Consider the following 27,871-nt stretch of genomic DNA (forward strand, 5'->3'; position numbering starts at 1 on the left):
TACCTTTTAATGAAGGGTAGAATTGCGTGTTTCAGGTAGAAATCAGTAAAATTTCAGTGAAATAAGTGCAAAACAGAAAATCGAAGTGATAAAGTGATATGCGCAAAGTGTTACAGTGTTGCGTCCGAGGGTTCGTCTGTTCGTGCCTGTCGTTCACCTAGTCCGGGACCTCTTACATGCTCCCAAGCCCAGGGGAGAAGTAATGTCAAACGACTTATGGGTTCGAGAGGCCTTGACCAACGAACAGACGTTTTCCCTCTATGGTATCGGGTGTATCTTACCAAGATCTCCCTTACCATAAGACGAGAGAGACGTTGTTTCTCCTCGTCATCCGAAGGCTTTTCGCATAAGAAACCTGTCACAAGGTTTCGAAGCCCTTAAGCGAAAGTCAGTCCTTTCAGGACAGGTCCAGCGTCCTGGTTACAACCATTAGGACAGCTCTGACCCTATGCAGTCATCGGATAACTGCTCGCCGCCTAACAAAAGCGTAACACAGACTCCGAGAGTCTTTTTTTGTAGGCAAAGTGTTGCGGTCACAGACGTTACCCTCGTCTCTTACCACAACCATTTCCGTTGATCCTTAATGGGTTGTATGGCAAGACATGCAGTATATGCTTGCCTCCCTTATGGAAGACTATTCTGCCGATTAGTCCGTTGAGTCTAGCCGTTTATCTCATCGATATCCTGGCTTTCAGCCAACCTAACGTTCCTTTGTGCTTACTGTTGACGTTGGCGTAGCTTAGTCACGTCAGTCAGGTTGTTTAGAACCACACTCGATGCGGTCTCGTGTGGTTTTTCAGCCGCATTTGGACGTTAGGCCACTTGCTGAGGCTCCTGTTGACGTTCAAGACGTTCACTAACAATCGGAGTTGACTTGTTTTGACGCTGGGCGTCAACCTCCGCATTCTAGAGTTGTTTTGACTGCTCAGTCTAGGCAGTCAAAGCAGTCTCGAGTGGACGCTGTGCGTCCTGACGCACCTGTTGTGGTTGACAGTTCAGTTGTTGACAGTTCACAAACTGTCAAGCAGTTACATGACGTTGCGTTATGGTCCGCTACTAATGCACCAGTGAGTGTGGACTCTGCTTGTAAAGCATTGCCACCACGGTAGGTCTCTCCCTTGCTTGAGACTCAGCTTTTATCGGACAAGGTTCCTGTAGATGAGGAAGTTGCTGTTCCCCCTCCTACTGATATTCCCTTGAGGATTCTGTCAGATGGAGAGGAGCCTAAAGCTGCTTAGCCTCCTATGGACTTTAATTAAATCATGATGTTTTTTTTAAGGATCTTTGTCCGGATCTTTTTGTAACTGCTGCTCCTCGTTCGCCTAAACGTCAGAGCTTACACTAGGCCTAGCTTTTAAGCTAGTGCTCTCTCGCTCTCCTAGAGAGCTTTACGTTGGCTAGGCGACTGGTTTTTCACCAGGAGGAGTTTGGGGGATACAGCCTTTGCTTTCCCTTCTTTTAAACTGGTTTATAGAGCGAGAGTCTGGTATGACACGAGAGAAGTTCTCGGCTTGGGAGTTCATGCCTCTGCCCAGATAGACTTCTCAATTCTCGTAGACTCTCCCTGGCGTCTGGCCAGGAGACGCTCCAAGTTGTTTACAGGTCAACTTCACAGCTGTTTTCGAGCCTTTGAAGTTTTGCTGTACAATTATGTCACGCATAACAAGGCTTTCAGGGATGGTAAACGGTACCGCCTCAGTTGCTAACCCCGTCTGTTGCCACACCTGCTCCCGTAGACCCTAAATGGGCTTTGCTGCAAGACATGCAGTCCAAGCTTGCGTCCTTGATAGAGGACTTTAATGCGGAGAAGGTTGCTACCGAACCTTCTGGCCAACAACCTTCCAACCGGTCGGTTGTGGGCCCTGTTGACGCTGAGGTAACCTACTCGCGTCTGCCAGTTGAGGTGGTTCCTCCACCGATGCGACCCAGTGTGGGTTGCCAGCCGCACGTTGACGTTAAGCGACGCTCGGAGGTGGTTGTTGACGTTCAGGACGTTCAACAACCAGCAGAGGTGACTTGTTTTGACGCAGTGCGTCAACCTCAGCAACCCGGTAGGGTGTTGACTGCACAACCCAGACGGTCTAGATAGTCTCGGGTTGACGCTGTGCTTCCTCGCGCACCCATGGTTGTTGACAGTTCACAGACTGCAGCAGTTCCATGATATTGCGTCCGGCTCCGTCACGCATCCACCAGTGCGACCGGACTCAGCGAGCCAGACGTTGCCCACTCCGTTGCAGTTCCCTCATCAGTTTTCGGATGAGGAACCCTCTGATGAGGACGTTGCTGAACAACAAGACGATCAGCCCCCAGAATAGATCAAGCCCTGCTATCCATCCAGAAGATGCTGAAGAAGAACGCTGCTCAGTCAGGCTGTGGATGAGTCTGGTAGGGACGCTGTCATCCGTGGAACATTTGTGTCACTAGGAAGACTACACCTCCGTCCTCTTCAATACCATCTAGCTTTTCACTGGAAAAAGGACAAGACGCTAGAAGCGGTCTCGATCCCGGTTTCCGAAAAGATAAAGTCTTGTCTGACTTGGTGGAAGGACAATATCAACCTAAGAGAGGGTCTTCCCCTGGCTGTTCAGACTCCCAACCACGTTCTCTTCTCGGACGTGGGCTGGGGCGCGACACTAGACGGTCGGGAATGCTCAGGACTGTGGAACTCGAGTCAGAGGAGCATGCATATCAACTGCAAGGAGCTGTTGGCAGTACATCTGGCCTTGAAAAGCTTCAAGTCTCTCCTTCGAGGCAAAGTGGTGGAAGTTAACTCGGACATCACCACGGCCTTGGCGTACATCTCCAAACAAGGAGGTACCCACTCACTGACGTTGTACGAGATCACAAGGGACCTGCTCATCTGGTCAAAAGGTCAAGACATCTCCCTAGTAACGAGGTTCATCCAAGGCGACTTGAACGTCATAGCAGATTGTCTCAGTCGGAAAGGGCAAGTAATTCCAACCGAATGGACCCTCCACAAGGATGTGTGCAAGAGACTTTGGGCCACTTGGGGTAAAACCATCCATAGATCTCTTTGCAACCTCGCTGACCAAGAGGCTTCCAATCTATTGCTCTCCAGTCCCGGACCCAGCAGCAATACATATAGATGCTTTCCCCCTAGATTGGTCACATCTGGATCTCTACGCATTCCCACCGTTCAAGATTGTCAACAAGGTACTGCAGAAGTTCGCCTCTCACGAAGGGACAAGGTTGACGTTAGTTGCTTCCCTCTGGCCCGCGAGAGAATGGTTCACCGAGATACTTCGATGGTTAGAAGACGTTCCCAGTAGTCTTCCTCTAAGGGTAGACCTTCTACGTCAGCCACACGTAAAGAAGGTACTCCAAAGCCTCCACGCTCTTCCTCTGACTGCCTTCAGACTATCGAAAGACTCTCGAGAGCTAGAGGCTTTTCGAAGGAAGCAGCCAGTGCGATTGCTAGAGCAAGGAGAGCTTCTTCCATTAGAGTCTACCAATCGAAGTGGGAAGTCTTACGAGACTGGTGCAAGTCAGTTTCTGTATCCTCGACCAGTACCTCTGTAGCTCAAATAGCTGTTTTTCTCTTATACCTGAGAAAAGGACGATCCCTTTCAGCTCCCACTATCAAGGGCTACAGAAGCATGTTGGCATCGGTCTTCCAGCATAGAGGCTTAGATCTTTCCAAACATAAAGATCTGCAAGACCTCCTTAAGTCTTTTGAGACCACCAAGGAGCGTCGTTTGGCTACCCCTGGATGGAATTTAGACGTGGTACTAAGATTCTTCATATCAGACAGGTTGGAGCCGTTACAATCAGCCTCCCTGAAAGATCTCACTCTTAAGACACTTTTCCTGGTATGCTTAGCCTCGGCTAAAAGAGTCAGTGAGATTCATGCCTTCAGCAAGAACATAGGATTTTCGTCAGAAAAAGCCACTTGTTCGCTACAACTTGGTTTTCTAGCCAAAAATGAGCTGCCTTCTCGGCCTTGGCCTAAATCTTTCGATATCCCCAGCTTATCGGAGATCGTAGGCAATGAACTAGAAAGAGTCTTATGCCCTGTTAGAGCTCTTAAGTTCTATTTAAAGCGTACTAAACCTTTACAAGGCCAATCTGAAGCTTTATGGTGTTCAGTTAAGAAACCATCCTTGCCTTTGTCAAAGAATGCTTGGTCAGACTTTATCAGATTGTTAATACGAGAAGCTCATTCACATCTGAGTGAGGAAGACCGAACTTTGCTTAAGGTGAAGACGCACGAAGTTAGAGCTGTAACAACTTCCGTGGCCTTTAAGCAAAATATATCTCTGCAAAGTATAATGGACGCAACCTATTGGAGAAGCAAGTCAGTGTTTGCGTCATTTTACTTGAAAGATGTCCAGTCTCTTTACAAGAACTGCTACACACTGGGACCATTCGTAGCAGCGAGTGCAGTAGTGGGTGAGGGCTCAACCACTACAATTCCCTAATTCCATAACCTTTTTAATCTTTCTCTTGAAATGTTTTTATTGTTGTTTTTGGGTTGTCCGGAAGGCTAAGAAGCCTTTCGCATCCTGGTTGATTTGGCGGGTGGTCAAAGTCATTTCTTGAGAAGCGCCTAGATTAAGGGTTTTGATGAGGTCCTGTTGTATGGGTTGCAACCCTTGATACTTCAGATCCTAGGGGTCGATCAGCATCCTAAGAGGATTGCGAGGCTCCGTAAGGAAGACGTACTTAAAAAGGCAGAGTAATTGTTCAAGTCGACTTCCTTACCAGGTACCTATTTATTTTGTTTTTGTTATTTTGATAACTTCTAAAATGAAATAAAAATTCTTAGCTCATAATAATGTAAACATATTTTGCTGGTCTCTACCCACCCCCCTGGGTGTGAATCAGCTATTATAATCACCGGCTAAGTTAAATATTGAAAAATTTTATTTTTTATAATAAAATAAATTTTTGAATATACTTACCCGGTGATTATAAATTAAAGGACCCTCCCTTCCTCCCCAATAGAGACGCAGTGGGACGAGGAGAAAATTGAGTTCTTTGTTTACATTGAGTACTGGGTATCTGGACGACAGATGGCGCTGTTGGGCACACCCGCAACCTGTGTAGCGATCGCTGGCGAATTTTACCTTAGAGTTTTCTGTCGAGCAACAGAGTTGCAGCTATTATAATCACCGGGTAAGTATATTCAAAAATTTATTTTATTATAAAAATAAAATTTTTCTCTTTTTTGTCTGTACTTTACTGACACTCAGATGTTTTTTGTGAAATTTAATGGTATTTGAATTAAAATCAGTTCCATGTTAATGTTCAGCTCTATTACTGGATAATAGAGGTTTCCCTAATATATATATATATATATATATATATATATATATATATATATATATATATATATATATATATATATATATATATATATATATATATATATATATATATATATATATATATATATATATATATATATATATATATATATATATATATATATATATATATATATATATATATATCTATATATCTCTATATATCTATATATATATATATAGATATATATCTCTATATATCTATATATATATATATAGATATATATATATAGATATATATATATGTGTATATATATATATATATTTCTTCTCTCTCTCTCTCTCTCTCTCTCTCTCTCTCTCTCTCTCTCTCTCTCTCTCTCTCTCTCTCTCTTTTTTTAGCATTCATAGTACATTTTAGAATTTTATGGATTATTTTGTACCAAGGGTAAATTATTGACTGTGGCAATTTGTACTTCTATGGCACCATTGGCTTTGTCCTTTAACTCATTAGCCATCAATCTTTGGTACATCATACTCATTATTTAGTTGTTATTCCTCTTTTGTTTATCCATCTTCCGATTCCTCCGATGGAAAATTTAAGTGATTTTCTTAAACCCTTAATAACTTCAGTATTTTATCATAGTATTCCAATACTATATGTTGCCTATTCCTTGCTGTAATTTCTTGGGAATGTAGTGGGGGGATTGTTTTTTCGAGTAGCCTATATTATTTGCAGAGAAGAGATCTGCCATATTGCCACAGAAGTTACCCATTGTGTCGTACATTTCAAGCTTAAAGCCTTCAGACTTGAGTTATTGTACTTCTGTGTTCAAATTTCCCTTATCTTTTTCTGGGCAGACTCCTCTGCTTTTGTTTGCTTTTGGAAATAATTTGAGTCTGCCTTCCTGTAACCCTTGAATATGAGTATTTGCGATCTATGGCCAACCTTCATAACAACTTTCTTATCTTTTCAACTTTATCTTTTCTCTTAGTGCTTTGCTATCTCAAGCGTTCTATTTCTGGACCATTCCTCTCTCAGTACGACTACTGGTTTGGGATTGATATTCTAAAAACTTAAGAAAAATTTCTCTTGCTTGCAACCTGGGAGAAAGTTGTATGGCAGCATTTGCTTGCTTTTTAAGACAAAACTACATCCGTCCATCACACCCTCACTACGCGTTATTACGAAAAACTTGCAATGAAGAAATAAGCTTGGTGGCGGGCCCAAAACGTGTCCATTACAGGAGCTGTGTGAAATAGAGAACTGTTAACTAGTTCTTGACCCATTCTTTAGTTGCTCCTTCTACTAAGGACTTTTACAATCTCATTCTTGCATGTTGTTGCTTCTCTTAATTGGATTGTTTTATCATGCTTCCATTCCTGAGAGGAGCTAATCATTGAAATCCTTTTTGTTAAGTTCCTTTTCTTATTTTTTTTCCCTGATGTTACTGTTTAGTGGTCTTTTTTAAAGCTTTTTGTGTTGACCTATTTAATTATAGATTTGGAGTTTCAAAATAGCAAAAGATTCTCGTAATCTAACGTTTTGACATTTTATGGTGTATTAGTTGTATGTAATTATTGATGATCATATTTTTAATATAGTTTTATAGTTCCACTCCATCATATGGATATATCTTTCATTAGTTAATTTATCTTCTTTTTTATTTCCTCTTTTTTCCCTAAGTCCACTTATATTTGCCCATAGCTTCCTCCTCCTAAAGTAGTCTCAGTATACTCAGCAGACTTCTGCCTGTAGCCCAAATATTCTCAAGGAACATTCTTCTTGTCCCGGCTCAATTTGTCCAGCAAGTACTGTAGTTAAAAATCAAATCACCTACTATACTTTATAACCATTTTCAGGGCTTGTTCTCTCCTTTATTTTTCTTTGTTGATTTTTTATTTTAATTTTCTTTGTGATTCCGAGTTACAACATTTTGTGTTTCTCTGACTTGCCTTTGCAAAGTTATTTTTGGACTTGACCACTGAAATGGCTTTCCCACTCCAGTCCCAATTCTCATAGATCCATTACTCCCATTTGTGTTATCCAACTTCTAAACCCCATTTCCCTCCATCTAGTGTCTTTAATTCTTTCAACCACCAACTGCCAATCTCCCAGGTCTCCTGTCTTATTTGATTCCCTCTTTTATGATATAGTTTTTTTGTTGCCTTTCATAACTTTCTTGATCATCCTTCGAACTAAAGTCATCTCCTTTCACCATTTCCCGGAGTCCATGATCTCTGTATGTCATATTTGTTTTCGAACCTGCCAATCCTTTTTCTTCAAGTCCATATCAATTATCAATCCATTCTCTTTACCTGTAATTAAAAGCTTCCTGTTGAACTTTATTGGTTATTGTATTGTATAATATTCACTAGTTTTTCAGCTGTTAATAATTTCTTTACAGTCAGTATCATGTTTCACTGACATTACTACTTCCTCTCATTTTGCTATTTGTAGCATTTCCAGTTCATGTCTTTTCCTTACACTCGACTAAACTTCTAATTTCCTTTTCATTGTATCTTTAACTTTCCTACTCTTATATTTCATGCAGCCTGTCACTCACATATGTTCAACTTGCATCAAAGATTACTCTTTGTTGTTATTAAACTCGTTCACATTTTACCCTTTCTAAATGTAATTGCTATACTGTACCTGAGAGTAGAGGTCCCCATTTTGTTTTGTTTCTTTGTTGATGTCGGCTACCCCCCAAAATTGGGGGAAGTGCCTTTGGTATGTGTGTGTGTACCTGAAGCATTTGAAGTTCTTTTAATTATCATTGTGGGCATATCATCTTCATGTGACAGGTTGTCACAACCCTCTTGTTACATACCTATTGTGACAGGAGCCAGTCTTGTTATTTCATTGATATTTTGCACTTCATTTGCTCCTTTATTCAGATACAAATACTTATGATTTCCTGAGAAACCTGACTACATATTATAGAAAATATTATTGGGAGGTAAATCAGTTGTTTGCGGATGATACTGTACTGGTAGCAGACACAGAAGAGAAGCTTAACCGACTAGTGACAGAATTTGGAAGGGTGTGTGAGAGAAGAAAGTTAAGAGTTAATGTGGGTAAGAGTAAGGTTATGAGATGTACGAGAAGGGAAGGTGGTGCAAGGTTGAATGGAGTTACTTGAGGAGGTGGATCAGTTTAAGTACTTGAGGTCTGTTGTTGCAGCAAATGGTGGAGTGGAAGCAGATGTACGTCAGAGTGAATGAAGGTTGCAAAGTGTTGGGGCTAGTTAAGGGAGTACTATAAAATAGTGGGTTGGGCATGAATGTAAAGAGAGTTCTATATGGGAAAGTGATTGTACCAACTGTGATGTATGGATCGGAGTTGTGGGGAATGAAAGTGACGGAGAGACAGAAATTGAATGTGTTTGAGATGAAGTGTCTAAGGAGTATGGCTGGTGTATCTTGAGTAGATAGGGTTAGGAACGAAGTGGTGAGAGTGAGAACGGGTGTAAGAAATGAGTTAGCAGCTAGAGTGGATATGAATGTGTTGAGGTGGTTTGGCCATGTTGAGAGAATGGAAAATGGCTGTCTGCTAAAGAAGGTGATGAATGCAAGAGTTGATGGGAGAAGTACAAGAGGAAGGCCAAGGTTTGGGTGGATGGATGGAGTGAAGAAAGCTCTGGGTGATAGGAGGATAGATGTGAGAGAGGCAAGAGAGCGTGCTAGAAATAGGAATGAATGGCGAGCGATTGTGACGTAGTTCCGGTAGGCCCTGCTGCTTCCTCCGGTGCCTTAGATGACCGCGGAGGTAGCAGCAGTAGGGGATTCAGCATTATGAAGCTTCATCTGTAGTGGATAACAGGGGAGGGTGGGCTGTGGCACCCTAGCAGTACCAGCTGAACTCAGTTGAGTCCCCTGTTAGGCTGGAGGAACGTAGAGAGTAGAGGTCCCCTTTTTGTTTTGTTTCATTTGTTGATGTCGGCTACCCCCCAAAATTGGGGGAAGTGCCTTGGTATATGTGTGTACTTTTCTCAGAATGATAGATTTTTTTTGTCTCTGCTCATCTGTAGTTAGGCCTGAAACTGTTTTATTTTCGATAGAATGAATACTGTACTTGTGAAGTTTCCCTATCTTGAGCTCTATTTTTCCTTTGGTATGGTACTGCTCATGGTGAGAGTTGTGGCAACTTATGTCTCATCTCTTGTTGGATGGCTGTTACTAGATATTTCATCCAAGTAGATGTTCCTCCTCTTTGCCATGTTATCTCATCAACTTTTTTTCCCATTGCAAGGCTTGGTTCAGTTCTTTAATTATAAGTTGGTATGCATTTATGTACTGTAGTCTTAAAGGCTGTTGCTCTCTCATTGTCAGTGTATTTGATCCATGTCTGTAACTTTTTATGCATTTTGTATCTTGTAATAACTGGTGGAATTGTCATTTATGCTTGCAATTCTCAGTCTTTCTTTAACTGTTCTGTGAACATTTTTCCTACCTCTAGTGCCCTATTTTCTTATGCTTTGCTTGTTGTTCTTTGGACACATTTGTGTAAATTTCCTGATAGTTTTTCCTGCTTAAAACTCCTTATTAAACTGTTTTTATACTTGTAAACTCCAACTGCCGTTTGATTAGCTCTTGCTAATCACTTTTTCATTAATCATCTTCCTTATTCTATAATAGGTATTGGCTTTGTCGATCTTTTATGGTTTATTTCATCCCTTTTTTTCTTTAATCTTGCATGTCTATCTTTCTCTATACATACTGCGTGTAGTTGTAACTTTGTTTATTCTCATTCAACCTCCCTTAGGATTGCTTTCTATTCAGATTTTTGGCCGAATTCTTCTCGTAAGGTGTTTGCAATCGTAAAATCTTTGGCCTTTATTTCCAGTCTCCTATTTGCCACTATCTACACACCTGTAACGTTATCAGTCATTTTTTGGTCCTGCATTTTCCAAATTTCTCCTAGTTTCCTATCTTAGTACTTTAGTAAATAGAACCTTTATCTCATCTTGAATCGTTGTGGAAATATTTCAAGTGGTCTGAAGGTTTCTTGCTTGGCTATTTCCATAAGCAGCATATCAGTAGCAAAAAAAAAAAAAAAAAATTCATTCTTATTCCTCTATCAAGTGTTTTATCACAGATTCCAAACGGCTTTCTTGTCTCTGCATTAATTTAAGACTTTCACATAAGGTCAATCCCATTTGGCTTCTCAAATAAATGTCTTATTGATATTTGAAGTCTTGCCATATAATTACAGGGACTAGTAATTTTAGATCAAATTGCTTTATGATGATTGCCTTTTATTGATATTTCAAGTCTTTTGCCATGTAATAATAGGGACTAATATTTTTTAAATCAAATTGCTTGATGATTGTCATGTTAGTCTTGCAAGACAATCTTCCCACTTTATTACCATAGTTTTTGTAGTATTTGTTCAATCCCCAACTGCTGCTCCTTTCTCTTTTGCTGTCCAACCTGTTAACATTTATTTCATAGTATAACTGCATTTCCAGAGTCGTCCCGAGATTGAGACCTCGTATAAGGAAAAATTTAATTTCTCCTGGACGACAATGATCTGTTTGACTCGCTCCCATCGGCATCTTGTTTGTGTCGATCGAGAAAGTGTATCCTGCTTTCACATTGTATATAATCCAGTGATTTTTCACACTTGTGATGGGGTGCCAACGCATGTGATCAGTGATTTGCCAAGTTGCGGGCCGATCTACATTCGATGAATTGTCATAAGTTATCAGCCACAAGGCCCCATAGCTAGCTGGCTATATAGCCCATATTTATAAATTCAGTGGTTGCATTTTGGCTACAAAGCCAAAGAATTTGAAATTTGCCATGTAACTACTGCAGAGTGGCTGGAGCTTCTTTGAAATTTGTTGTCAAATTGCTTAAGCTCTTTACTTCCATAACTAAAGTAATCAAGTTAGTTTTATTTTATAATCAAGGTAAGTAGTTTAAATGTAAGGGTGGGCAAGTTAAAAATTGCAACAAAATCTGGGTTAAAGAGAGAAGCCATAATAGGTAAAATGCAGTTCTAATCCTGTACCTTGCCTTGCTATAATGGTCTAGTGATATGAATGTAAAAGTCATTTACTATTAAACCGATTGTATTTGACATAGCTAATAATGAAATCACTATTCATAAAGTCATTTACATAGTTATAAATGCAGCCTAAATATTCATGCACAGTATTTGTTCAAGGCAGTTCTCTGGAAACTCACCTTCTATAACTTCCTTGTAGATGTTCCCTGTTATTTGTATTGATTTTTTAATCAGTAGTCTTAGTTATTACCTCTAGCATTAAACCTGCTATATATACATATATATATATACAGTTTGTTGATAGTGGTAATAACTACCGGTACATTACCTTATCGAATAAAAAATTGAGAAATAACAGAACATCTACAAATGTTATAGAAAATGCATTTAAGAGCAAAGTGCCTTGAACATGAATAGTTCACGAGTACGTAGGGAAGAAACATACATTATAGAAAAAGGCGTTAATAACTATGTAAATAATGGGCATGCCATGGAATACTGGTTATTAGCAACGAAAAGGTAAGAAATGTGAAAATTTAATATTAAACAATTTGAGAAATAAAAATGAAATTTACAAACAATAATTACTATTATCTCTCCCGACGTTATCTAAACAATTATTACAGGAATTTGAACAGTATACCAAACAAGCTTTAAACTTTGATTTCATAAAAGTCTTCCTACAGTTTGTTACAATAGTAAAATTAGTTACATCAGGACACACTTTTCCCTCAGAAGCTGAGAAGGGTCTCAAACACCAATCCATCCAAGTGATTAAGTTGAGTTAAGTCTTCAACATATATTAGCTAATATTCTTGTGAACCACATGCCCACTTCAGTCAGAGATTGGTCCTATAAAATTCATCCCATTACCAAAGTAGAGAGCATTGTCCAACGCTTGATTCGGACTTTTCTTTTATAACATTAAGATAAATTTTGAGTTGGAATTCTATATTAAAACACTTGTACCACACGACTTAAATCCAAAGTGTCTTATACACCTCAGAATACGTCCTGAAATAAAATTTCTGGTGTCATATTTACTATAATAGTTACTTTACCATAGAGAGTCCTTTTCATGTTGTTGATTTCATGACCAATTAAAACGGGGTTGAAACAGACTACCTGGAAAGTATAAAATTTCAATTCAGACAGACTAGAAAAATTACCAAGAAAATGCTAATACATCCCTACATTCTTTTACAAATTAAGGATACAGATGGTTATAACAAATAGTTTTTTAATTGGTTACTTTGAACAGAAAAATGTATCCTAAGATTTGGATAATAATGGCACCTTAAACTATTACAATTACACTTATTCAAGGATTTGTAAAATGCAATTTTGCTTGAAAAAATCAGATAAAAAAAAAATCTGACCAAAAAGTGATTTGTACCTTTTAAGTATTTCAACTGGTATTAGCTTTTTCTAGGATATATATATATATGACCAAAAACCTCTCGACTTCAAAGTAAAGATCTCTCAAATTCGTAACCAATGACCTCTCCATCTACTTGGCAAAAATCTTTCTACTTATGAACCAAATACTTCTCCACTTCCTAAGCAAAAACCTTTCCACCTCCCAAGCAAAAAACTTTCCACTTTCTAAGCAAAATCATCTGCACATTTTACACAAAATCCACTCTACTTCCTAAACAAATGCAAAAACAGTCTCCGTCTTACACCAACAATACCCCAAATATTTATTGGCTCCAAAATAAATTTTTAACAAAAAAACTAATTACCATTTCCTTGTGGTTAGGACAAAATATCAAATTAAATTTCGTGGTTCCAAATAACTCCCTTCCTAGAAAGTATCTAAATGTTTTTGAAAATAAAATTATATACTGTAGGGTGTGAACATGCATGAACAATGCTTCAAGAAAACTGAAGCGTACATTTGGCCTTCGATTTCTTTTATATTCATTACTTGAAATATGAATGGTTACAACCAAACAGCATGAGCATAAGAATTATATGAAATATCTATAGCACTATCGAAGACTAACTAAAGACTGTAAATCTTCAAGTACCAAAAGCAAACACGAGACTTTCTGAAAGTGACTGACTTTCTGAATCTTGAACACTTGGATACTTTCTAATCAATTAGACTGTAAATCAAACAAGTGTTTTCCGAACCCCAACCTTCTCTTAAGTATTAGTTGACATTTTGTGCTATGAATCGTAATTAAAGTATTCCACCAAGTCACAATTCAATCACATACTGTACAAACCAAAATCAGAGCTCAATTATCTTTAGACATCAACGCAATAAATTTTAAACTATTACAAAATAATACAATGCCAAACCCTGAAATGGGAAACACATTTTTTCATTCTTAGTACTCCAGAATTGGAACACTAAACCACTGTCATATATTGATGGTGGGAAACTAAAATCCACTGTAACTCAACTAGGTACAAACTATCATGAAAACAGTTTTATAGTCCATATTCTGCTATCACAAACTACTTTTGGAATACCTTAACTTTCTATCACAAACTAGGGGTTGTGTGAAACCAGTAAGATAGCTCATTTGGTGGTTAAGAGGATTTTTAACAAGGTTATGTTGTAGCTGTGGCTTTTCATTAACTTTACGAATGGAATGTTGCAATGTATCAGAATAGTAAGTGAAAGCAAGTGAAAAGTTGCATCATAAGAGAAAACTCATTTTTTTCTGAATAAAATAAAACCTTAATAATCAAGACTGACTAAAATTCGTTGATTAAACGAGAACATCAGAGACCAAATTTCCTGTTAAAAAGGATAAAAGGAAGACTTTTATCCTCAACAGTACAGCATACTACAAATTCAAACTACCATATAACGATACGTAAATTACATCAGGACGACAAACACGAGAACGGAATTTTAAACTGAATACCTTAATAGGGCTCCTTGAATACAGTTACCTTATATTTTAACTTTGTCTCTTGCTAAAACTGCTAAAGATCAACTCATTATATACTGTTATCTTATATTTTAACACTGTGTCTTGCTAAAACTGCGAAAGATCAACTCGTTACAACTTCCATAAATCCATCTCCACAAGGTTCATTTTCCCCAAAAAGGAAAATTTTACATCAGTGTAAAACCTAAAGAACATCTAACTTCCAATCTGATCCGGTCTTTGAATCAAGTTGCCAAAGATCAGGTATAATGCCTGTTAAAAGCAAACGAAACAATGACTTAAAAAATCTTAAGGTCACATCATGGCTAACCCCACCTTAAAATTTTAGTTATGAAAAAAGGCTGTACTAGTTTTCAAGATATTACCTGCAAAGCCAAGAAAATCCAAATCCTGAATCACAAGCTTAAAGGAACAAAATTCCTCTTAACTGTGTTATCAGTGCTTTACCGCATCACATTAAGAACATATACAGTTAACTATTATAACTTTCATTACCTGGAACCTATTGCCTTTCAAACCAAGCATCACCAAAATAAGCACTAAAGAAGGATGTGTGGCAGTTTGAAAAGATAGAGACAACTGGCTTTCTCCATAGACTTATCTCAACAAACTTTTACAGTACATTCCATGTAGGCACTTCCATGATAATTCATCCATCCACTGTAAAAGATTAAAATATCAAGAACAGATACTACTGTATATTGATCTAAAAATAGCTTTTTCGTATGGATATCTAATGGATCCATAAGACACTGGACATAAGAAAACTATTTGGCGATTGAATGACCTCCACCAGTCTGTGAAAATGTGAATCACAAGATTATACTTGTGCTTAACTGCCTGGCTTAAAGGATGCTTGGTTCAACGGTTTAACTTGCATGTATGTTACAGAACTCCTGGTGGGTAGAGAGGACTAAGGAAATTCAAGCCCTTGTTGTTCTAACAATATGCAAAGATTTTATTTATGGCATCAAAGCCATTTATAAGCCTAAGAAAAACAACCACTTCAGTCAATACATTAAATGGCAAAAACATCCTTAAAGAATTGACAGTTTCTAAACTGCTGGGTTGAGAATTTTTATACTACACAACCATTGCATTAAGTAGTCTTTTATTGAAGCTCTGTCAAAGCTTGTTTAGGACCTTAGAATAAAGCTTTAAAATTGCTCAAAGTTCTAAATTTAATTAACATCGAAGGTGACAGCTGCGGACCCGTTTTTGTGATAAAATGTGCTCAAGTACGGCAGCTACCATCTCAAAAAGCAGCTGCACAAGACCAGTTGCACATTATGGAATTTAAGAGTAGATGAAGTCTTGGATATATTCCATAATAAACCCCATCTCTAACAATAAAGGAGAGAAGAGACTGGAACAGCAGCCAGTTATTTCAGCATTCCTGGTAAAATTTTCTCCAAAAATAGCTGCACAAACCACTTGTACCCTATGGAGTGGGAGATGATGCCAAAATCCTGGATAATCTTATTCCTATCTATAAGAATACAGTTAAGAAATAAAATGCAACAGCAGCCAGTATTTTTTTTTTTTCATATCTGCAGCCGGTAAAATACTAGCTTCACTTAACAATACAAACACTATATGAATCTTTGTTCCTAGAGACTGTTCGGATTTAGGAATAAAAGTGGAACCATTTACAATTTCTACTCCGAGGAAAATACAGTAGAAATGTCGAGAGCAAAACACACTTGTGCTTAGTTCTATTGAAACGTGACATTTGACATGGTGCTCTGGGATCTCCTATGAAGGATACTTTCAAAATACAGAGTTCCAACAAATATGTTATTTTCCTTAGTAAAATAAATTTTTTAATATACTTACCCGGTGATCATGTAGCTGCAGCTCTGCTGCCCGACAGAAAAAACCTACGGGCGGGATACGCCAGCGATCGCTATACAGGTGGGGGTGTACAACAACAGCGCCATCTGTCGAGTAGGTACTCAAGTACTCGATGTCAACAAAGAACCAATTTTCTCCTCGGTCCACTGGGTCTCTATGGGGAGGAAGGGAGGGTCCTTTAATTCATGATCACCGGGTAAGTATATTCAAAAATTTATTTTACTAAGGAAAATAACATTTTTCAATATTAATCTTACCCGGTGATCATGTAGCTGATTCACACCCAGGGGGGTGGGTGGAGACCAGCATACATGTTAACATTAGAAGCTAAGTATCCCGTATTTCATTTTAGCAGTTATTCAAAATAACTGACATAAAATTAATAAGTACCTGGTAAGGAAGTCGACTTGAACCATTACTCTGCCTTTTTAAGTATGTCTTCCTTACTGAGCCTCGCGATCCTCTTAGGATGCTGAGCGACTCCTAGGTGCTGAAGTATGAAGGGCTGCAACCCATACTAAAGGACCTCATCACAACCTCTAATCTAGGCGCTTCTCAAGAAAGAATTTGACCACCCGCCAAATCAACCAGGATGCGAAAGGCTTCTTAGCCTTCCGTACAACCCAAAAACAACAATAAAAAGCATTTCAAGAGAAAGATTAAAAAAGGTTATGGGATTATGGGAATGTAGTGGTTAAGCCCTCACCTACTACTGCACTCGCTGCTACGAATGGTCCCAGGGTGTAGCAGTTCTCGTAAAGAGACTGGACATCTTTAAGGTAAAATGATGCGAACACTGACTTGCTTCTCCAATAGGTTGCATCCATTACACTCTGCAGAGATCGGTTCTGTTTGAAGGCCACTGAAGTAGCGACAGCTCTAACTTCATGTGTCCTTACCTTCAGCAAAGCATGGTCTTCCTCATTCAGATGAGAATGGGCTTCTCTAATCAAAAGTCTGATGTAATAAGAAACTGCGTTCTTCGACATCGGTAAAGTAGGTTTCTAAATAGAACACCATAAAGCTTCTGATTGTCCTCGTAATGGCTTCGTACGTCTTAAATAGTACTTAAGAGCTCTTACTGGGCATAGTACTCTCTCTTGTTCGTTTCCAACCAAACTGGACAAACTTGGAATCTCGAACGATTTGGGCCAAGGACGAGAAGGGAGTTCGTTTTTAGCTAAAAAAACCTAGCTGTAAGGAACATGTAGCCGTTTCAGATGTAAATCCTATGTTCCTGCTGAAGGCGTGTATCTCACCGACTCTTTTAGCTGTTGCTAAGCAAACGAGGAAAAGAGTCTTCAAAGTGAGATCTTTAAAAGAGGCTGATTGAAGCGGTTCGAACCTTGCTGACATCAGGAACCTTAAAACCACGTCTAAGTTCCAACCTGGTGTGGCTAACCGACGCTCCTTTGAGGTCTCAAAAGACTTAAGGAGGTCCTGTAGATCTTTGTTGTTGGAAAGATCTAAGCCTCTGTGGCGGAAGACTGCTGCCAACATGCTTCTGTAACCTTTGATCGTAGGAGCTGATAGGGATCTTACCTTCCTTAGGTGTAAAAGGAAGTCAGCTATCTGCGTTACAGAGGTACTGGTTGAGGATACTGAATTCGCCTTGCACCAGCTTCGGAAGACTTCCCATTTTGACTGGTAGACCTTGAGAGTGGATGTCCTCCTTGCTCTGGCAATCGCTCTGGCTGCCTCCTTCGAAAAGCCTCTAGCTCTTGAGAGTCTTTCGATAGTCTGAAGGCAGTCAGACGAAGAGCGTGGAGGCTTGGGTGTACCTTCTTTACGTGCGGCTGACGCAGAAGGTCCACTCTTAGAGGAAGAGTCCTGGGAACGTCTACTAGCCATTGCAGTACCTCGGTGAACCATTCTCTCGCGGGCCAGAGGGGAGCAACCAACATCAACCTTGTCCCTTCGTGAGAGGCGAACTTCTGCAGTACCTTGTTGACAATCTTGAACGGGGGGAACGCATAAAGGTCTAGATGGGACCAATCCAGAAGAAAGGCATCTACGTGAACTGCTGCTGGGTCCGGAATCGGTGAGCAATAATTTGGGAGCCTCTTGGTCATCGAGGTAGCGAACAGATCTATGGTGGGCTGACCCCACAGGGCCCATAGTCTGTTGCAAACATTCTTGTGAAGGGTCCATTCTGTAGGGATGATCTGACCCTTCCGGCTGAGGCGGTCTGCCATGACATTCATGTCGCCTTGAATGAACCTCGTTACAAGCGATATCTTTCGATCTCTTGACCAGGTGAGGAGGTCCCTTGCGATCTCGAACAACGTCATCGAATGAGTCCCTCCTTGCTTGGAGATGTACGCCAAGGCTGTAGTGTTGTCAGAGTTCACCTCCACCACCTTGCCTAGAAGGAGGGACTTGAAGCTTCTCAAGGCCAGATGAACTGCCAGTAGCTCCTTGCAGTTGATGTGTAGTGCTCTTTGATCCGGATTCCACGTGCCCGAGCATTCCCGACCGTCCAGTGTCGCACCCCAGCCCGTGTCCGATGCGTCCGAGAAGAGAAGGTGGTCGGGGGTCTGAACAGCCAGTGGTAGACCTTCCTTGAGAAGAATGTTGTTCTTCCACCAAGTCAGTGCAGACTTCATCTCTTCGGATATAGGAACTGAGACCGCTTCTAGCGTCATGTCCTTTCTCCAGTGAGCAGCTAGGTGAAACTGAAGGGGTCGGAGGTGGAGTCTCCCTAACGCGATGAACTGGTCCAGCGATGAAAGCGTCCCTATTAGACTCATCCACTGTCTGACTGAACATCGGTTCCTTTTCAGCATGCTCTGCATGTATTCTTGGGCTTGACTGATTCTGGGGGCCGACGGAAAAGCCCGAAAAGCTTGACTCTGAATCTCCATACCTAGATAGACTATAGTTTGGGATGGGACGAGTTGGGACTTTTCTATATTGACCAGGAGACCCAATTTCTTGGTCAGATCCATAGTCCATTTGAGATTCTCCAGACAGCGACGACTTGACGCAGCTCTTAAAAGCCAGTCGTCCAAATAGAGGGAGGCTCTGATGTCTGCTAAATGCAGGAATTTGGCAATATTCCTCATCAGTTTGGTAAACACTAGAGGTGCCGTGCTTAGGCCAAAGCACAGGGCTTGGAACTGGTGAACCACCTTCCCAAAGACGAACCTTAGGAAAGGTTGGGAATCTGGGTGGATGGGGACGTGAAAGTACGCGTCCTTTAGGTCTAACGAGACCATCCAGTCTTCCTTCCTGACCGATGCTAGCACCGACTTCGTCGTCTCCATGGTGAACGTCTGCTTGGTGACAAAGACATTTAGAGCACTGACGTCCAGCACCGGTCTCCACCCTCCTGTCTTCTTCGCTACTAAGAAGAGACGGTTGTAGAAGCCCGGGGATTGATGGTCCCGGACTATGACTACCGCTCCCTTTTGTAGCAAGAGAGACACCTCTTGCTGTAAAGCTAGCCTCTTGTCCTCCTCTCTGTACCTGGGAGAGAGGTCGATGGGAGTTGTTGCTAGAGGGGGCTTGCGCAAGAAGGGAATCCTGTACCCCTCTCTGAGCAACTTCACAGACTGTGCGTCTGCACCCCTGTTCTCCCAGGCCTGCCAGTAGTTCTTGAGCCTGGCTCCCACTGCTGTCTGGAGAAGAAGGCAGTCAGACTCTGCCTTTTGAGGACTTGGAACCCTTCTTCTTTTTGCCACGTTGACTATCGGCACGGGTACCTCCTCTGCTGGAGGTTCTGCCACGAAAGGGCGGAATGAACCTAGACGCTGGTGTGTCCATCCTAGGTCTAGGCACGGAAGGTAAAGCTGTGACTTTACGTGCAGATGACGCCACCAGGTCATGGGTGTCTTTCTGGATCAACGAGGCGGCAATCCCCTTGATCAGCTCTTCAGGAAAGAGACACTTGGATAGCGGAGCAAACATCAGCTCTGACTTCTGACATGGTGTGATCCCCGCCGACAAGAAGGAGCAAAGGTGATCTCGCTTCTTAAGAACTCCAGACACGAAAGAAGCCGCAAGCTCGCCAGACCCATCCCGAATGGCTTTGTCCATGCATGACATGATGAGCATGGCAGAGTCCTTATCCGAAGGGGAGGTCTTTCTGCTCAACGCTCCCAAACACCAGTCCAGGAAGTTGAAGATCTCAAACGCACGGAAAACTCCCTTCAAAAGATGGTCCATGTCCGAAAAAGTCCAGCAAATCTTGGAGCGTCTCATAGCCAGTCTGCGGGGAGAGTCTACCACACTTGAGAAGTCGCCCTGGGCAGAGGCAGGAACTCCCAAGCCGAGAACTTCTCCCGTGGCATACCAGACGCTAGATTTGGAAGCAAGCTTGGTTGGGGGAAAGATGAAGGATGTCTTCCCAAGTTGCTTCTTGGCCTGCAACCACTCTCCCAGTACCCTTAAAGCTCTCTTGGATGAGCGCGCGAGTACGAGCTTCGTAAAGGCAGGAGCTGCTGACTGCATGCCTAAAGCGAACTCAGAGGGAGGTGAGCGTGGGGCTGCAGACACAAACTGGTCCGGATACAACTCCTTAAACAGGGCAAGGACTTTCCTAAAGTCTAAGGAGGGAGGCGTAGTCTTGGGTTCATCTATGTCGGAGGGAGGCGTAGTCTTGGGTTCATCTATGTCGGAGTGTTGATCGTCCAAATGCGCAGCTTCGTCGTCATCAGAGATTCCTTCATCCGAATGCTGAGGAGGAAGTGGCAAAGGAGGAGAAGAAAGCTGAACAGCTGAATCCGGCAGCACGGGTGCATGCGTAGCTGCACTGGATCCAACATCATGCCGCTGCTGGTCAGTCTGAGAGCTGGCAACAACAAAAGCGGAGTGGTGGTGCGTGGTGGGGACTGCCGTGGGTTGCGGAGACTGCCGCATTGCGTCAAAACACGGCCGCTTGACAGCACCTTCCCACTGCTGATGCGGTAGCTCACGCATGTCAACGGAGGGTGCCGCACGTCGGCTAACGTCAACATGCGTCTGGCAGGGTCGACTGCGCATCGGTGGTGGAGCTCTCACAGCCGGAGTGTGGGAGCAGGCAGCCGCAGTGTCAGCTGAGCGCACAACCGTGGCAGGTTGTAGGTTAACGGGTGCAGTGTCAACCTTCTCAGCACGATACTCCTGCATGAAGGAAGCTAGCTGAGTCTGCATAGACTGCAGCAAAGACCACTTAGGGTCTACAGCGGTTGGTGCGGCAACAGACGGAGTGATTGCCTGCTGCGGAACCACTCTACCTCTCTTGGGAGGTGTGCAGTCTTCGGAAGACTGCGGCGAGTCCGAACTGACCCAGTGGCTACACCTGGGCCGTTGGACTCGCTCGGAAGGGACCTTGCGCTTGAGAGGTCGTGAGACCTTGGTCCAGCGTTTCTGACGAGAAACTTCTTCCGCAGACGAGGAATTTATGGGCTCACTCGTCTGTTTGTGGGTGGGACGATCTCTGCAAGATACGTCCGCAACCACGGAGGGTACATCTGTACGCTGATCAAGGCCTGTCGAACCCTTTGGTCCTTCGACATTGCTTCTCCCCTGGGCTTGGGAGCTTGCAAGAGGTCCCGGACTGGGAGGACGACTGGCACGAACAGATGCACCCTCATGCGTAACACTGACACTTTTCACAGCACTTGCACTCACTACACTTCCCACTGCACTTTTCTCCTTCAACTCTTTGACGTCGACCAAGAGTTGATTGCGGTCATTCGCTAATGACTCAACTCTGTCACCAAGAGCCTGAATGGCACGCATCATGTCCGCCATCGAGGGTTGCTGAGAGCTAGTAGAAGGGTCGGGTGTAACCACTACAGGGGAAGGAATAGGTTGAGGGGCATGGGGAGAGGAAAAATCAAAAGAGCGAGACGAACTCCTCCTGATCCTATCCTTCTCTAGCCTACGTGCATTCTTAAGGAATTCTTGAAAATCGAATTCCGAAAGCCCAGCACATTCCCCACATCGATCTTCCAATTGACAGGCTTTACCCCTACAATTGGAACAAACGGTGTGAGGATCTATAGAGGCCTTCGGAAGACGCCTAGAACAGTCCCTAGCGCTACACTGCCTGTACTTGGGGACTTGAGAAGGGTCAGACATCTTGAATTAGTCAAAGGGGGAAATCCAAAATCTATCCAAGTCGTCAACAAATAATCCAAAATCTAATCAATAAAGCTTGATAAGGTATTGATGATAACTCCTGTACAGCGAAAGCTAATAACTAGAGAGAATACATCACCAAATAGCGTGAAAATCAACTCCAGAAACAACAGCGTATCAAGTAGGTCTTGCCGGTGGCACGACAGAGAAAATTGGTTCTTTGTTGACAAGAAGTACTGGAGTACCTACTCGACAGATGGCGCTGTTGTTGTACACCCCCACCTGTATAGCGATCGCTGGCGTATCCCGCCCGTAGGTTTTTTCTGTCGGGCAGCAGAGCTGCAGCTACATGATCACCGGGTAAGATTAATATTGAAAACTATAAAATATCATGCCTCTTTTAATCCATCATTGAATCTAAAGTTAGCATTGGCAGCCTGGAATCCTAATCCTCCCCCGTGGTTAAGGGAGTAGTAAAGCAGGGTGATGCTCTGGTCCCTGTTCGTTTTAAACGGTTCATCTTCCCTATAATGACGACCTTGTAAGTAAACTTAAAAGACCAGTTGCCCTCATAGAATACCAAATATAAGAAAACCTGCACCACGACAGACAGTTCCACACCCATTTAAAAACAACTACATGCCAGTTTGCTGCCCTGCAATAACCTGGTTCTAGATAAATACAAGAAAAAAAGGAGCCCTAGTAAAGCAAACTAAAACAGATCAGTGTTTATGATGCACAAACTACAAGTGGTGCCAATTTTAAAGTCCCTTGGTAGTATGGTATCATCCACAACTAAGATCGATGAAGACATGCTGGAGAAAATAAATAAGGCCTCACAGCATTTTGGCAGGATGAGGACCGGAATTTTATCCGAACAAACGCCTGTGTTTGACCATTAAAATCCAATATTAAGCAGCATTATCAACACTCCTCTATGGTGCAGAGGCTTTGACTACATCTATTCTACCTTCAGCAACCGGAACGCGTTCATATTTCAATGCTTGCATAAAAATTCTGGGTCTAACTTAGTAAGATCAAACACCACACAAAACTGATTCTGGAATAAAAAGATGCACAAACATAGAAGACACACTCACCAAACACATCGTCTATATGCTTTAAGAATGGCTCCCAAAAATTTTAAAGACAAATCTCTCAAAATAATTTGGCTCTGAAAGACTAATATTTACCAGTCTTTCAAAATAATATTCTGTAGTTTGTACTGGTGCAATCTATACCTATAATTCCCATCATGATTCACCCATAATTAGTACAATATATGCAACAAGTTTTATCTTATTACTGACAATATTATAAACCCATTAAGTTTCTCCCATAGACTTCTGAAAGTGGCCATCAAGGTATCTATTCCTTCTTTATTTCAAGCACATATGAATGTTAAACCTAAGATTTAAAGCTATTTAAGCCCCAGCCAGGTACCAGCTTTTGAGATTAAAGCATGTGTCCTTAAATGTAATAAAAAGTATTCTTATAAACTTAACTAAATGAATAACTTTATAATTAAAGAGTTTCATGATATACATAATTTCTACTTTTTCAAGATATTTCAAACGATATAAAATTTTTAAAACAATTTTTCATGTAAACTATTTTCAAAAAGAAAACTGGGCATGTGATGGTCAAATCCAATTCATTCTTAAGCAACAAAAACTAATAAAAAAATTCTGATATTAAAAATTTTCCTTATATCAACTATAGACGGAATTGACCATGAAACAGTAATTAAAATATGAAAATTACACTGAAAAAGGGATTTTGACGAAGGAAAAATCTATTTCTGGGAAGAGACCTGTGACGCCCGGTGAAAAGGGTCCTCCTTATACTTTTCTAATATAAATCTTCCAAATATACTAGAGAAAGATAAACCATGGAATGCAGAGGTTACAACCCTCGCACGAACACCTTGTTGGTGTCGTGTATTTATCAAGGGCGTGTGGAAACCACTATTCACAGGCTGTCTTCCATTTAGATAATCCCTTCATCAAAGGGGAGGGCCGTGACAGGCCCTAGAGAATACAGTTGGGCTACGCCACCGACACCTACTACTCGCACTCTCCAGGTAAATTTTAACATTCCTCGGTTTTCCATGAGCTTGCCAAGACAACAAACACCAATTCTCCTGTTCAAAACCCAATGAAAAGTTAAGAGCATAATGTAAACAGTACATCTTTACACCATATATGGATTTTTGCCATTCATAAAGGACCCGCATGTGATTTTTGGGGCAAATAACGAAAGTTTGTTTAGATACAAGAATAATCATAACCAAAAGAGAAAAGTGAGCTAAGGCATCTCACAGGAACAACATTACCACCCTAACATGTTAACCTCTGGCCAAAGCAGTTATCTTTTACATTTGAATGGGTTATAAGAGTCAACAGAGAAAATGGAATGTGCATGTGGAATAGCACGAGAGGCAAGGGACTTCTCATCTCAGCAATCAGCTCAGAATCCTTTGAATAGGTTTCAAAACTGATAACTGACTGGCCACACCCTGCTGAGAACTCGGCCTCCTCAGGAGTACTTTTAGTTCTCTCCAATTTCTCTATCTAACACATTGCGTATAAAAGAACTTCTGTGCTTTAACTTGATCCCAGGAATGATGAGCAATAACTCTACTGTGTAACTTCTTTAACCCTTTTACCCCCAAAGGACGTACTGGTACGTTTCACAAAACTTATCCCTTTACCTCCATGGACGTAATGGTACGTCCTTGCAAAAAAAAGGCTATAAATTTTTTTTTTATATATTTTTGATAATTTTTTGAAAAAATTCAGGCATTTTCCAAGAGAATGAGACCAACCTGACCTCTCTATGACAAAAATTAAGGCTGTTAGAGCAATTTAAAAAAAATATACTGTAAAATGTGCTGGGAAAAAAATAACCTCTTGGGGGTTAAGGGTTGGAAATTTCCAAAGAGCCTGGGGGTAAAAGGGTTAAAACTGCCAGGTTTGGAAGATACTGTATTTCTAAAAGATACTGCCTTAGTTCCCATGTTGTCTTTAACACTAAATTAACAAGCTTTCCTTATCATAAATTATAGCAAGATGAAACTTGGCTTAAATCACAGCATAGAACATTGACTGCCCTAACTTTATTACAAAATCTTTATCATTCACCAATATGTTTATAAAAACTTTTACTGAAGTCAACTACCCTGACAAACTAAGATCCAACTATTTGTATCATGGAACAACTAAACTGCTGTCTTACGAGTTGGAATATTGCATGAGAATATTAAATGTTTTAATCCAATGAGTGAGAATAGTAAGAGACTGCTGACAGGGAAACGCTAAGAGTAAAAATACAGTACGGTACTAAACTCTATGATGCTTAAGAAAGTACAGTGATACCTCGGTAGTCGAACGACTCTATACTCGAACAATTCGGAGTTCGACCAAAATTTTCGAGAAATTTTTGCTGCGGTGCTCGACCAAAAATTCGGTACTCGACCAAAAATTCGGTACTCGACCAGCCGAACACGTGACGACCGCATGGGCTTTGTGATGATCGCGCCATCTCGGCCACTCTCGCTTGTTCGGGAAGCATCAGTTCTCTCGAGAGCGTCACTCAGACAACGCGCGATCAGCATTCGTTGTGATTTAGTGATTTTCAGTGCTTTTAATTGCTTTTTTAGCTTTCATAATGAGTCCCAAGAAAGTAATGAGTGTTAAGGGGAAGGAGAAGAGGAAAACAGTGCGAACAACGATCGAGTTGAAGAAGGAAATTATAGCGAAATATGAGAATGGTGTACGAGTGTCCGATTTAGCGGTAGAATACGGAATGGCGAAGTCGACCATTTCTACGTTTTTAAAGCATAAAGAAATGATTAAGAAGGCGAATGTTGCAACGGGAGTTACGGCGGTAACTAAGCAAAGGCCACAAGTGATTGAGGAGATGGAAAAGTTGCTTTTAATATTTATTAAAGAAAAACAGTTGGCCGGGGAAAGTGTTAGTGAAGCGTTCATTTGTGAAAAAGCGTTGCATATCTATGAAGAATTAGTGAAGAAAAGTCCGAGTACCAGTGAAAGTGATTCATTTACATTTAAAGCGAGCAGGGGTTGGTTTGAAAAGTTTCGTAATAGAACAGGTATTCGTAATAGAACAGGTATTCATCATTTTCGAAGAATACTGCAGAGGAGGAAGAAATAATTAACAATAGACCAGTTTTTCACAAAAGAAAAGAAAGCTGCTACATCAAAGCCTGTTTCTCCTCCAAAGAAGAGACAAAGAAGAGAAGAAACCCCTGAAATAGATCTGCCCACCCTTTCATTGGAGAGAGAAACAACTCCTGAAGGAGAACTACCCCGCCACATCATGGAAGGGGACTCTCCTTCCAAGCAGTAACCTCCCCCTTCCATCCTCTCCACATCCATCCCTGTATGCCATCGAACCGCTGCTCAAAGGTATGTTCACTACAGTACAGAAAATGGTTTAAAATTGTTTTATTTTAGTACAGTAAATGGTTTAAAATTGTTTTATAGGATTTTCTGACCAATTTCATACACATTTAGATAATTATTGTTGTTTAGGTACACGTTTTATTAATATTTTGGGCCTGTTCGAGTGCTTGGGAACGGAATAGAATATATACCATTATTTCTTATGGGGAAAAAAAATTCGGTACTCGAACAAATCGGAGGTCGAACACGGATCTCGAACGGATTATGGTCGAGTACCGAGGTATCACTGTATACTGAATAGTATGAATGTCAAGTTTCAATAGCTATCAACATTGAATAGGATTATTGCTAGTTCAGATTTCTGCAAACTTTAACTACACAATGTTTTCATTAAATATAAGTTATGACTTTTAAAAACTTTTATACAAAATAGGAAATATCTCAATCTCTGACCACTTTTCTATTCCCAAGATGCTGTAAAGGATTAATGTTACTCGAGTTACTCCAATTTTATCCTCTAAACAATATTAAAACTGTCCTCAAAATCCTTAATAATTAAAACCTAGGTTGCAGAGTTATACGCATGACATGCCCAGATATAAATTTCTTTTTGTTACCCATTAGGTCATGATAAGTAAGAAAAAAGCAGAGCATAAGTTGAAATACAGAAGTCCTTGTACAATAAATTCAATCTAAATCTTGGTTTTACAAAAACTTTCCGTTTTCTAAGTTTGCAAATGAACTTGTTGCCTTACAGCTTATGAAATTCAATGGTAATTGAACATACATTAAGAGGGTTTACACCTTAAAAAAAATGATACTGTGGCATAGGAAATTTTAAAGTTACCCAAACCTATCAATCAACAAAGATAAAAAGTATTTCTAATTCCATTTATATTTGGAAAGCCACGAGATTCTAAAATGTATCCTTCCTGAAATCTAAGATGAATTTGTCTCTGAAACGAGACAAAACTCATTTAGTAAAATGTCACTTTTGGTAATGTTATGAAATGCCACATTTGCACTGAAGTTACCTATGCTTTGTACAGCTACTTGAAAGGGATTATTTATTAAACAATAGTTAATTAAACAGTAACTATCATAGGTAAAAGAACTTAATTATCCTTTTATAAAAAATCCCAAGCCTTTAAAAGGACTTTTACAGCTTTTGCGTATGACAACCAATTAAGCAGAATAAACAATTCTTCAGACGAGTTTACTTATTGATTCCTCCACTAAATATATCCTTTGCTTACTATCAAAACCAAACTTCTACTTTTTGAGTTAATTTAGCAATTCAAGTACTGTACCTAGATTAACATTACCAAT

General features: G+C 40.7%; 2 long non-coding RNA genes across 3 annotated transcripts in view; one reads left to right on the forward strand and one right to left on the reverse strand.

Annotated features, from left to right (window-relative positions):
* The window catches only part of LOC137632639 (uncharacterized), a 71,041-nt gene extending 58,787 nt beyond the window's left edge, over positions 1-12,254 (forward strand). Inside the window, exon 3 of the long non-coding RNA XR_011042071.1 lies at positions 10,742-12,254. This is a non-coding gene — a long non-coding RNA (uncharacterized lncRNA). The remainder of the gene's footprint in view (positions 1-10,741) is intronic.
* Positions 11,897-27,871, reverse strand: part of LOC137632638 (uncharacterized) — a 50,702-nt gene continuing 34,727 nt past the window's right edge. For both annotated transcript variants that reach the window (XR_011042069.1, XR_011042070.1), the window contains exon 4: positions 11,897-12,408. This is a non-coding gene — a long non-coding RNA (uncharacterized lncRNA). The remainder of the gene's footprint in view (positions 12,409-27,871) is intronic.

This window comes from Palaemon carinicauda, chromosome 41 (genome assembly GCF_036898095.1).
Source record: "Palaemon carinicauda isolate YSFRI2023 chromosome 41, ASM3689809v2, whole genome shotgun sequence".
In the NCBI taxonomy this organism is placed as follows: Eukaryota; Metazoa; Arthropoda; class Malacostraca; order Decapoda; family Palaemonidae; genus Palaemon; species Palaemon carinicauda.